General features: G+C 42.9%; 2 pseudogenes; one reads left to right on the forward strand and one right to left on the reverse strand.

The window, feature by feature from the left end:
• Positions 1-1,234: 1,234 nt before the first annotated feature.
• Positions 1,235-2,839, reverse strand: LOC102753944 (annotated as a pseudogene).
• A 2,003-nt stretch (positions 2,840-4,842) lies between these two features.
• The window catches only part of LOC107182228, a 50,298-nt pseudogene continuing 45,496 nt past the window's right edge, over positions 4,843-9,644 (forward strand).

Consider the following 9,644-nt stretch of genomic DNA (forward strand, 5'->3'; position numbering starts at 1 on the left):
AAAATCAATAGAAAATATATCCTCAGGAGACGATTAATAAATAAAATAAAATCAATCTGTTTTGCTTTGTTTTGGCTTTTTTTGGGGGGAGGGGTCGGGGTTCGGGGATAACATTCCAATATTTATTAAGGGATAAATCTGGGTAATAAAAAAATTCTCTTATTTTGGGGAATAAAGTTTTTATAATAATAAAGGATATAACTTTAACCATATTTTTCTAAATTTCTAAATCTAAAGTTTATCTAAAAGAACATCATAAACATTGTAGTTAAATAGTTCCAATTTTCAGAAAACCCCCACATTCTTCTAGTTGGCCCTTACTAAATGGCCTAGTATAAATTTAGATCACATAAGTTTAAGTCCTATTAATTTATTATATTGGATTTTATCTCTAAAGTAATATACTTTTAATTTACTTAAAATAATTAACATAATTTTAAGTAAATTATAATCTTCAGCAATATTAGTATACCTTCATAATTTATCAAATACATATTTTAAAGTATACAACTCAATGATTTTTAGTATATTCACAATTGTGCAACTATCACCACAATCTAAGTTTAAAACAGTTTCATCACCCCCAAAATAAATCCATTCCCAATTGCCCCTATCCTCTAGGCAACCACTAATCTATTTTTGTCTCTATGGATTTGCCTATACTATACATTACATATAAATGAAATAATACAATATGTGTTCTTTTGTGACTGGCTTCTTTTACTTAGTATGTTTTTAAGGTCATTTATATTGTAACATATACATGAGTATTTTACTACCCCTTTTTCCCCTGTGGTGTCAGTTGTTACTTCCCTTTTATTTCCAATTTTATTTATGAGTCCTTCCAGTCTTTTTCTTCATGAGTCTGGTTAAAGGCTTATTAACCTTGTTTATCTGTTCAAAGAACCAGCTCTTGGTTTCATTGATCTTTGGTATACATTTTTTTAGACTCTATTTTGTTTATTTCTACTCTGACCCTCCTTGTACTCACTTTGTAATTTGTTTGTTGTCCTTTTTCTAGATCCTTTAGGTGTAAGGTTAGATTGAGATTTTTCTTGTTTCTTGAGGTAGGCCTATATAGCTATGAATTTCCCTCTTAGGACTGCTTTTGCTGTGTCCCATAGGTTTTAGGTAGTTGTGTTTCATTTTCATTTGTCACAAGATATCTTTTCATTTCTTCCTTGACCTTATTGTTAACCCATATATTGTTTTGTTGTTTTGTGTTGTGTTGTTGTTTTTTGCCTTTGATCATATTTCTATTCAAAATTAGCTGTCCAAAGTGATTTGACCGCTATGGAATAAACAAATGTAAGTTTATGCCACAGGCTTTTCTTCTGTGGTGGGTTTTTTTTCTGCCGGCTTCTTCTCAGCTGCTGGCTTCTTGGTGGCTACAGCTTTTTCCCCACCGAAGGCTTCTTCTGCTTCTTCAGGCCAGCAGCCTTCTTTCCTTTCTTCCCGACCACAGGCTTCTTGCCTGGAACCCCCTTCTCACCTGATTTGGCTTTTAGAACCACCCAAAGCCTGTGGTTCTTGGCCTGGCAAAGAATGGTGTTCCAGCGCATGGTTTTTGAATATGGGTTTAGCTTCAACATGATTCTCAGGTTTTTCAGTGGATTCTTCTTCAGGACTCGGCGGTGAATCTTCTTGCGTGGTGCTCAGAGGGCTCTTTGGATCTCTGGACTTTTCAAGATTCTGCTAAGGTCTGAACTGAGCATCTTGTGCATGGGAAAGCTATAGTTACTCTTGAGGGAGGCAGCTTTATACCAAGTGCCATACAGTTCATCTAACTTGTGGAAAGCACTTTCAGTCCAAATGCAGAAACGGCCCACATCCCTCCAGGAGCAAGTTTCAAAATGTTCAGTTTGCCTACATTAAGCAGAGTAATTCCAGGGATGTTTCTGAAGGCTTTGATGATACCATTGTCCTCATCATAGATGATGCAAGGTCCCCTGTGCTGTATATGATGATGTTTTCTCATTTTGCCCTTGCCAGCTCTCATTTGCTGAGAGGCATAGACCTTTTTAATATCATTCCAGGCCTTAAGTTTAATTTTTTAAAAATATATTTTTATTGATTTTAGAGAGGAAGGGAGAGGGAGAAATAGAAATATCAATGATGAGAGTAACTCATTGATTGGCTGTCTCGTGCACACCCCCTACTGGAGATGGAGCCTACAACCCAGGCATGTGCCCTTGACCAGAATTGAACCTAGGCCCTTCAGTCCGCAAGCTGATGCTCTATGTACTGAGCTAAGCCTGCTAGGGTGGCCTTAAGTTTCTTAAGAAGCAAAACAGACTCTTTGGTTTTCTTGTAGCCTTCAACTTTATTTCAACCACCAAAAGAAGTTCAGGAACTTCTTCACTACGGTGACCTTTAGACATGACCACTGCTGGTAAGGCTGAGACAGCTAGGGCAGAGCAGATGGCATATCGTTTCTGTGTTGTGTTTACTCTGTGGTGCCAACGGCGCCAGGTTTTGGTTGGTGCAAACATGTGGCCCCCATGATACATATTTCCAAAAGCATCCTGGCCAGAACGATGAGTTCCACTACCTTGGACTCTGAGAATTCGAGCCACAGCTCTGCCAGTACCCCACGACTTGCTCTGCCAGTACCCCAGGACTCGGCATTGGTCTGATGACCTGCCAATTCACTGACAGCATAGGGCTGTCTATTGCTTTTGCACAAGGTGGTATGAACACAGTTCATAATATCTGGTTGAATGGGAGCCTTGAATACAGCAGGCAAACTGACATTTTTGCTCGATGTTTCCCCCTTTTTGGAGTACACAGATATCAGTGGATGAGCACATGCCATGGTGGGGAGAGGAGAAAGCCACATTCCTCTCTACCCAGTGGCTCCCACAGGAAAAGGCAACCCATATGTTGTTTGGTAACATGTTGTTTAGCTTCCATTTGTTTGCATGTTTTCCAGTTTTTTTCCTTGTAATTGATTTCTAGTTTCATACTATTGTGATCAGAGAAAATGCTTGATATGATTTCAATCTTTTTAAATTTATTAAAATTTGTTTTGTGGTCTATCCTAAAAAAAGTTCCATGTATTCTTGAAAAGAATGTATATTCTGCTGCTTTGGGTATAATGCTCTAAAAATACCAATTAAATCTATCTGATCTAATGAGTCATTAAGGCTGCTATATCTTTTTTTATTTTTTTTTTGTCTTATAGACAGCATATACAGGGTGTCCCAAATATATATATACATATATATATATATATATACACACACACACACACACACATATGCACTCTAACAGCTTATAGGTCAATTTTGAAAATGAAATGTACAGTATTTTAATAAACACTCCCTTTGTAATTATTCAAAGTGTGTGCCTACATTTTTTTGGATACCTATATATGGGTCTTGTTTTCTTATCCATTCAGCTACCCTGTCTTGATTGGAGCATTTAATCCATTTACATTTAAAGTGATTATTGATAAGTAGTATTTATTGCCATTTTATTATTTATATATTAATGTTTCTTTATTTCTTTCTTCTTAAAGATGTCCCTTTAACATTTTAGCAGTCCCAGAATGTACAATATGTAACAATGTCATCTAAACTCTCCATATATGTTAGTTGTGACCTAATGACCTACAACTACCAAAATGCAATAACTGATATCTATACTAATAAAAGAGTAATATGCTAATTAGAACAGGAGACCTTCCTGATATCCTTCTGGACAAAGCCATGGTGGCAGGGTTGAGGCAGAGGCAGTTGGGGATGGTCAGGCTGGCAGGAGGGGCAGTTGGGGGCAAGCAGACCTGCAGGCAGACCTGCAGGCAGGCAGGTGAGCAGTTAGGAGCCAATGGTCCAGATTGCAAGAGGGATGGTGGGATCGGGCCTAAACTGGCAGTCGGACATCTCTCAAGGGGTCCCAGGTTGGAGAGGGTACAGGCCAGGCTGAGGGACACCCCTCCACCCGTGCATGAATTTTGTGCACTGGGTTGCTAGTTAGTAATGACCATCAGATATCAAGAAAAGATAATTATCATTTTCAGTATGTTCTGTTTATTTATAGCAAAGAACATTTTTTTCAAATACTTTTGTTTAAAACAACTCAAAATCGTAAGTGCAAGTATTTAATGGACTAACTTATCTAAGACACTTTATCCAGAACTTTTGCCACTACTATGCATGAAATGTAGGCCTGCAGAATTAGCAAGCACTTTAGTACTTTACACCTCCCCATTAATTTTTATTTGGTTAAAACAAACCCCAACATTACAAAATGCTATAATGAATTATAGTTAGACTAGATGGACAAGCAGCAAATCATATCTGGAATATCAGCAAATCATATCTGGAATATCAGACGCTGGACTTCACTATTTAAATAACTCAAGGTAACCAACTTACTAATTTTCAGCTACTGGGGAGGGACAGGTCATAAGTTATAATTCTTAACAAAGGTTTTTAATGCTATACTCCTGAGGATGCTCTGTAGGTGTGCACGCGGGGTAAGTGCCCCAGGCCGATGTCCGCAATCCACATGTTCTCCATGTTTTACCACAGGGGTTAAACTTTTTTTCTGTAAATATTTTGGGCTTTGCAGGCCATACTGTCACTGTGGCAACTACCTAACTCGGATGTTATAACAAGGGAAAGCAGCCGTGGACAATACATAAAGGAATGAGTATGGCTATGTTCCAATAAAACTTTGTTTATGAACAATGAAATTGGAATTTCATACTTTCCACATTTCACTAAAGATCACATTTCACACTCACCCTTAAAAATGCCAAAACCATCCTTAGCTAGCCAGCCATACCAAAACAGGCCGCCTTGGCCTGGCTGCAGTTCGCGCACCCTGCTTTACCGCATGCGCAGTGACTCTCCGGCAGAAGGGGGCCGCGTTAACATCAAGGACCGTGTCCGCCGGGGTAAGGAGGTCCATGCGCCCCATGTGCTCCATGTGCCCCGCCGGTGCATCATGGGTCCAGTCTGGGACCCACTGCCTGGGTCACTGCGTGGCCAGGCCAGCCTCGCAGCGTGCAGGAAGGGGAGGAGGGACACACCTCAGCCTCGGAGGCCAGGACCCTAGATAGTGAAGTTTGGGAGGAATGTGGGACCAAGGAAAGAAGAGCCGGAATTCCGGCGGGACCCCGAAGGTTCCCCTGGGAGTATCCTGCAACCTCAGGCCCGTCACTCACTTGGATACGCCGCTACAAACGAAGGCCATGTCAACAGCGCAACTAGAAGGACTAAGGACTTCATGGGCATCTTCCGCAGCACTCTGCCATGCGACGGGAACGTCCTGGGCCACCAGGCACAAAGGGTACTTCAGGGACAAAGGGCAGGGTGTAGGCGGCTGATAGTCCTAACTCAGGGCCCTGGACGCCCTGCAACGGTTGTTTGCAGCGCGCAAGCGCAGCTGCAGCCAACGTGAGGCGGACGGGAGCGTCTGGGCCCGCCCTCTCTTGGCCACGTGACCATGCCACGCCCTGGCTGCCCTGGTGCACATGCTCTCTCTGCCTGCGAAGCTTTGCGACTGTGAGAGCCTCGGAAAGTGGACGCCCCAGCAGGTGCTCGTGGACTGGGGGCCCGTTCGGCCTATCGGGGAAGCTGGCATGTAACAGCGCCTAAAGCACGTCCCAGCCGCAAGGAACTGTGGGAAGAGAAGTACCTGGCCACTGCAACAACATAAAGGTGTTATAATGAGGAAGTGTTAGGCACTGCCGAGTGCACCTCTGTGTGCCCCCCTCTCCAAAAGGGTTTGAGGCGGTTGTCTAGTTGAAAGGAAGCTTGGAGCTCCCCAAGAACCAAAAATAGATCACTCCAAGGGGCGGGGGCAGTTGCTGGAGGTGGGGTAGGCAGAGGCATTAAAGCCGCTTTAAGGGGCTTGGGTTTTGTTTTACTTTTCAAAAGATTACATTCCTTTTTTCCCTTCCTGGGTTTTTTTTTTCTTTTTCTTTCAAAAGACAAACCTATAGCTATGGAGAATAGATCGATGGTTGTCAAGGGGTCAAGGGTTAAGGATGGGGGAGGGCGTGATTATAAAGGAAGAGCATGAAGGAGTTTTTTGAGACTGATGGATAGTTGTGGGCACAGAATCTAAGTAAACATGTCATAAAATCCATGGAACGGTACACAATAAAGAATCAATTTCACTGTGCGATGATTTCTTAAAATTCACCGCTAACTGCTGCCTCAGGAAGCAAGGAGCTTAGATTTTATTCTGAGGCATTGGGGACATACTGCAAGGTTTTGAGCTGGCAACTGTGTAATTAGATTCGCATTTCAGAAAGCTCACTTCAAGTAGCCAGTTGTCGGCAAACTGCGGCTCTCTAGCCACATGCAGCTCTTTGACCCCTTGAATGTGGCTCTTCCACAAAATACCACTTACAGTGCGATTGAAACTTCGTAGCCCATGTGCAGAAGTCGGTATTTTGTGGAAGAGCCACAGTCAAGGAGCCAAAGAGCCACATGTGGCTTGAGAGCCGCAGTTTATCGACCACGGGCATAGCCTAAAGAATAGGTTAGAGCAGTGGTTCTCAACCTTCCTAATGCCGCGACCTTTTAATACAGTTCCTCATGTTGTGGTGACCCCCAACCATAAAATTATTTTCGTTGCTACTTCATAACTGTAATTTTGCTACTGTTATGAATCGTAATGTAAATATCTGATATGCAGGATGTATTTTCATTGTTACAAATGGAACATAATTAAAGCGTAGTGATTAATCACAAAAACAATATGTAATTATATATGTGTTTTCCGATGGTCTTAGGCGACCCCTGTGAAAGGGTCGTTCAACCCCCAAAGGGGTCTCGACCCACAGGTTGAGAACCACTGGGTTAGAGACAAGCCAGACTAGAGGCAGGGAGCCACATTAGAAAGCTGTTCCAGGAATATAGGCACGGGTTAGTAGAGGCCTGGCTCTTGGTGGCAGAGGGCATGGGGCATGTGGACAGATTTGACAGACATTTACAGCTAGGACCAACAAGAAGGGGAAATTGAATGTGAAGAAATAGGAAGAAGAAGATAATGCTCATATTTCTGGCTTGGGTACCTCTTCATGTGGTGTGAGATGGGTAATACAGGAGAGGAGGGGATGGAGGAGGATACATTTAGCTTTACATTGTTCTATTGAGATGGGCTGTGGTAGGGAAGCAAGTCTGTGTATGTGTGAGCACCCGGGTGTTTACTGGAATCATTATACTTAGTCTTCAGATGTCTTTGCTTAAAGGACACTGCAGAAGCATGTCTTCTCAAGGATGCTTACCCTGCTGATAGTATTTAATATTTAATTTTAGTTCAAGCTGCTGTTACAATAAAAGCCGGAGGAGGCAGGCAAATGGGCTGTTTGGTTTCTCTAGCCAAGCAGTCCCTTAGCCCTCTCTTTCACAGAAACGTGTGTCAGAGTAATCATTCATTTGTCACTCAGGGTCTGCTGGCCTGGCTGTGACCTACTGGAGTGGCCTGTACAGGAGCACATGGATGTAGGGCCCTGGAAAGAACTGAAATGGAGAAGGAGATTTAGGAGGCATCAGCATCTTGAAGTGGGGATGTTTTTATTTATTGCTTAATTTTTATCACTGCTGTGTCCCGTGGGGGTGTGGCTAAGCGAGGAGTTATGAGCTACTTTATAGTGTGCTTGATACCCGCTCCTTTTTACCGCTGGGCGGTATAAAGGGCATTCTACAATTAAGAGGGGGGGGGATATGTCCTAAGACACACTTTGTAGTAGATAATATTTGAGGTATTAACTAAGGTTCTACCCTCCTTGAGCTTCCTGTCCCTTATCTTTCATTCCACCACTGAGATATTAGTGATCACCTTAATGTACTTGCCTCAGGGAAAAATAGATGGAATCCTGAACAGAGACATTAAAAGAGGGACTGGATTTAAAAAAAAAAAATCATGGTGGGGTTAAAAGTCAAAGCACTTTTACCCAACTGGTGTGGCTCAGTGGTGGAGCATCAACCCATGCATCAAGGGGTCACTGGTTCCATTCACTGTCAGAGTACATGCCTGGGTTGCAGGCTCAATCCCCATAGGGGTCGTGCAGGAGGCAGCTGATCTGTTTCTCTCTCATTGATGTTTCTCCCTTCCTCTCTCTCTCAAATCAATAAAAACCTGTATATTTTTTAAAAAGTCCAAGCCCTTTTGTAAGTTAAAAAGTATTTTTTGTTTTGTTTGTGTTTTTAGTGGACATGCTTGGCTTTGAGTATCGAAAGCCAAGGAACTTGTAGGACAGGAGAGCATAAACCATAGGTCAAGGGCAGAATCAGGATGATGTAAGGTCTGCTTCCCTGATTCAGGGTGAAGTTTCTGGGAGCAGAAAAGGAGGATTGTAGTTTGCATACAGACCCCCTGACAGGTTTGGGGGGCATGCAGAACCTTCCTGTATTTGCATTTCATTTTCAGGATAGAATTTAGGGGAAACTTCAAGTTTCTCAGATATGCTGTACTTCCCTTATGGGCGCAGAGCAATTATGCAGCGTTGGCTGACTCAGTTAAATGGACAGGTCAGGTGGACAGCTCAGGGGAGCATTCTGGTGTTCCTAAGCCTCAGGGGAGCTCAGAAATGCTGAGAGAGCACCTCTGAACTCAGACATGCCTGTGGCTTGTAAGAGAAGGAGACAGAGTGTATGGACCTGGCACATAGTAAGTACTGAGTAAATATTAGCTTCAGTGTAGGCTGGACCTAGTAACTTGATTCTACTGAACAGAATACAACAAAAGTGACAGGATGGCCCTAACCGGTTTGGCTCAGTGGATAGAGCGTCGGCCTGCGGACTCAAGGGTCCCAAGTTCGATTCTGGTCAGGGGCATGTGCCTTGGTTGCAGGCATCTCCCAGTAGGGGGTGTGCGGGAGGTAGCTGATCAATGTTTCTCTCTCATCGATGTTTCTAACTCTCTAACCCTCTCCCTCCCGCTCTGTAGAAAATCAGTGAAATGTATTAAAAAAAAAAGTGACAGGATGTCACTTCTGAGATTGGGACACAAAGCCCTGTGGTTTCCATCTTGGGCACCTTCTCTTAATCTCTTGCTGATTCATTGTGAGTGATGCCAGCTGCCATGTGAGGTACCCAGGTAAGCCATGCCCAGATTCCTGACCACAAACTGTAAGATAAATGCTTCTTGTTTTAACCCACTTAGTTTGAGAGTAATGTGTAACACAGCAACAGAGAATGATAAATGGTGTTACACACAGCCCACGATCATTGTCCAGGTGAGCCAGCTGCAGTATCTGTTGCTGAGGATGCTGCCATTGGTGCTACAATGACCATGACATTGCAGGATACCTGACACCTGCTTCTTTTGTTGCCCCCACCACAGCCAGAGTCCAGGATCACTTGTTCAGTGGCTTCCAGTGTGCCTGCTGCTACTGCTATCTCTGGAATAACATGGGAACCCAGGGGCCCACTCTTGTCCACAGTTACTGCTGTCTGTAAGTAAGCCAGAAATAGGTGGGGGAGGACTTAATACAAAGAAAATATGCCTTCTCCTGCCTTCTATCTTTCATTGTCAAAAACCTAACTGGAAGCTACCTTGCAAAGGGTCTGATAAATGTATTTTATATACTTTTGGCCCCTTATGATAACCAAAAAGTATAGGAAAGTAGAAATGTAGCCGAGTGACGACAAACAATGAATAACTCTCTCTATTCTCTCTCT

Source organism: Myotis davidii, unplaced genomic scaffold (assembly GCF_000327345.1).
Source record: "Myotis davidii unplaced genomic scaffold, ASM32734v1 scaffold673, whole genome shotgun sequence".
Classification (NCBI taxonomy): Eukaryota; Metazoa; Chordata; class Mammalia; order Chiroptera; family Vespertilionidae; genus Myotis; species Myotis davidii.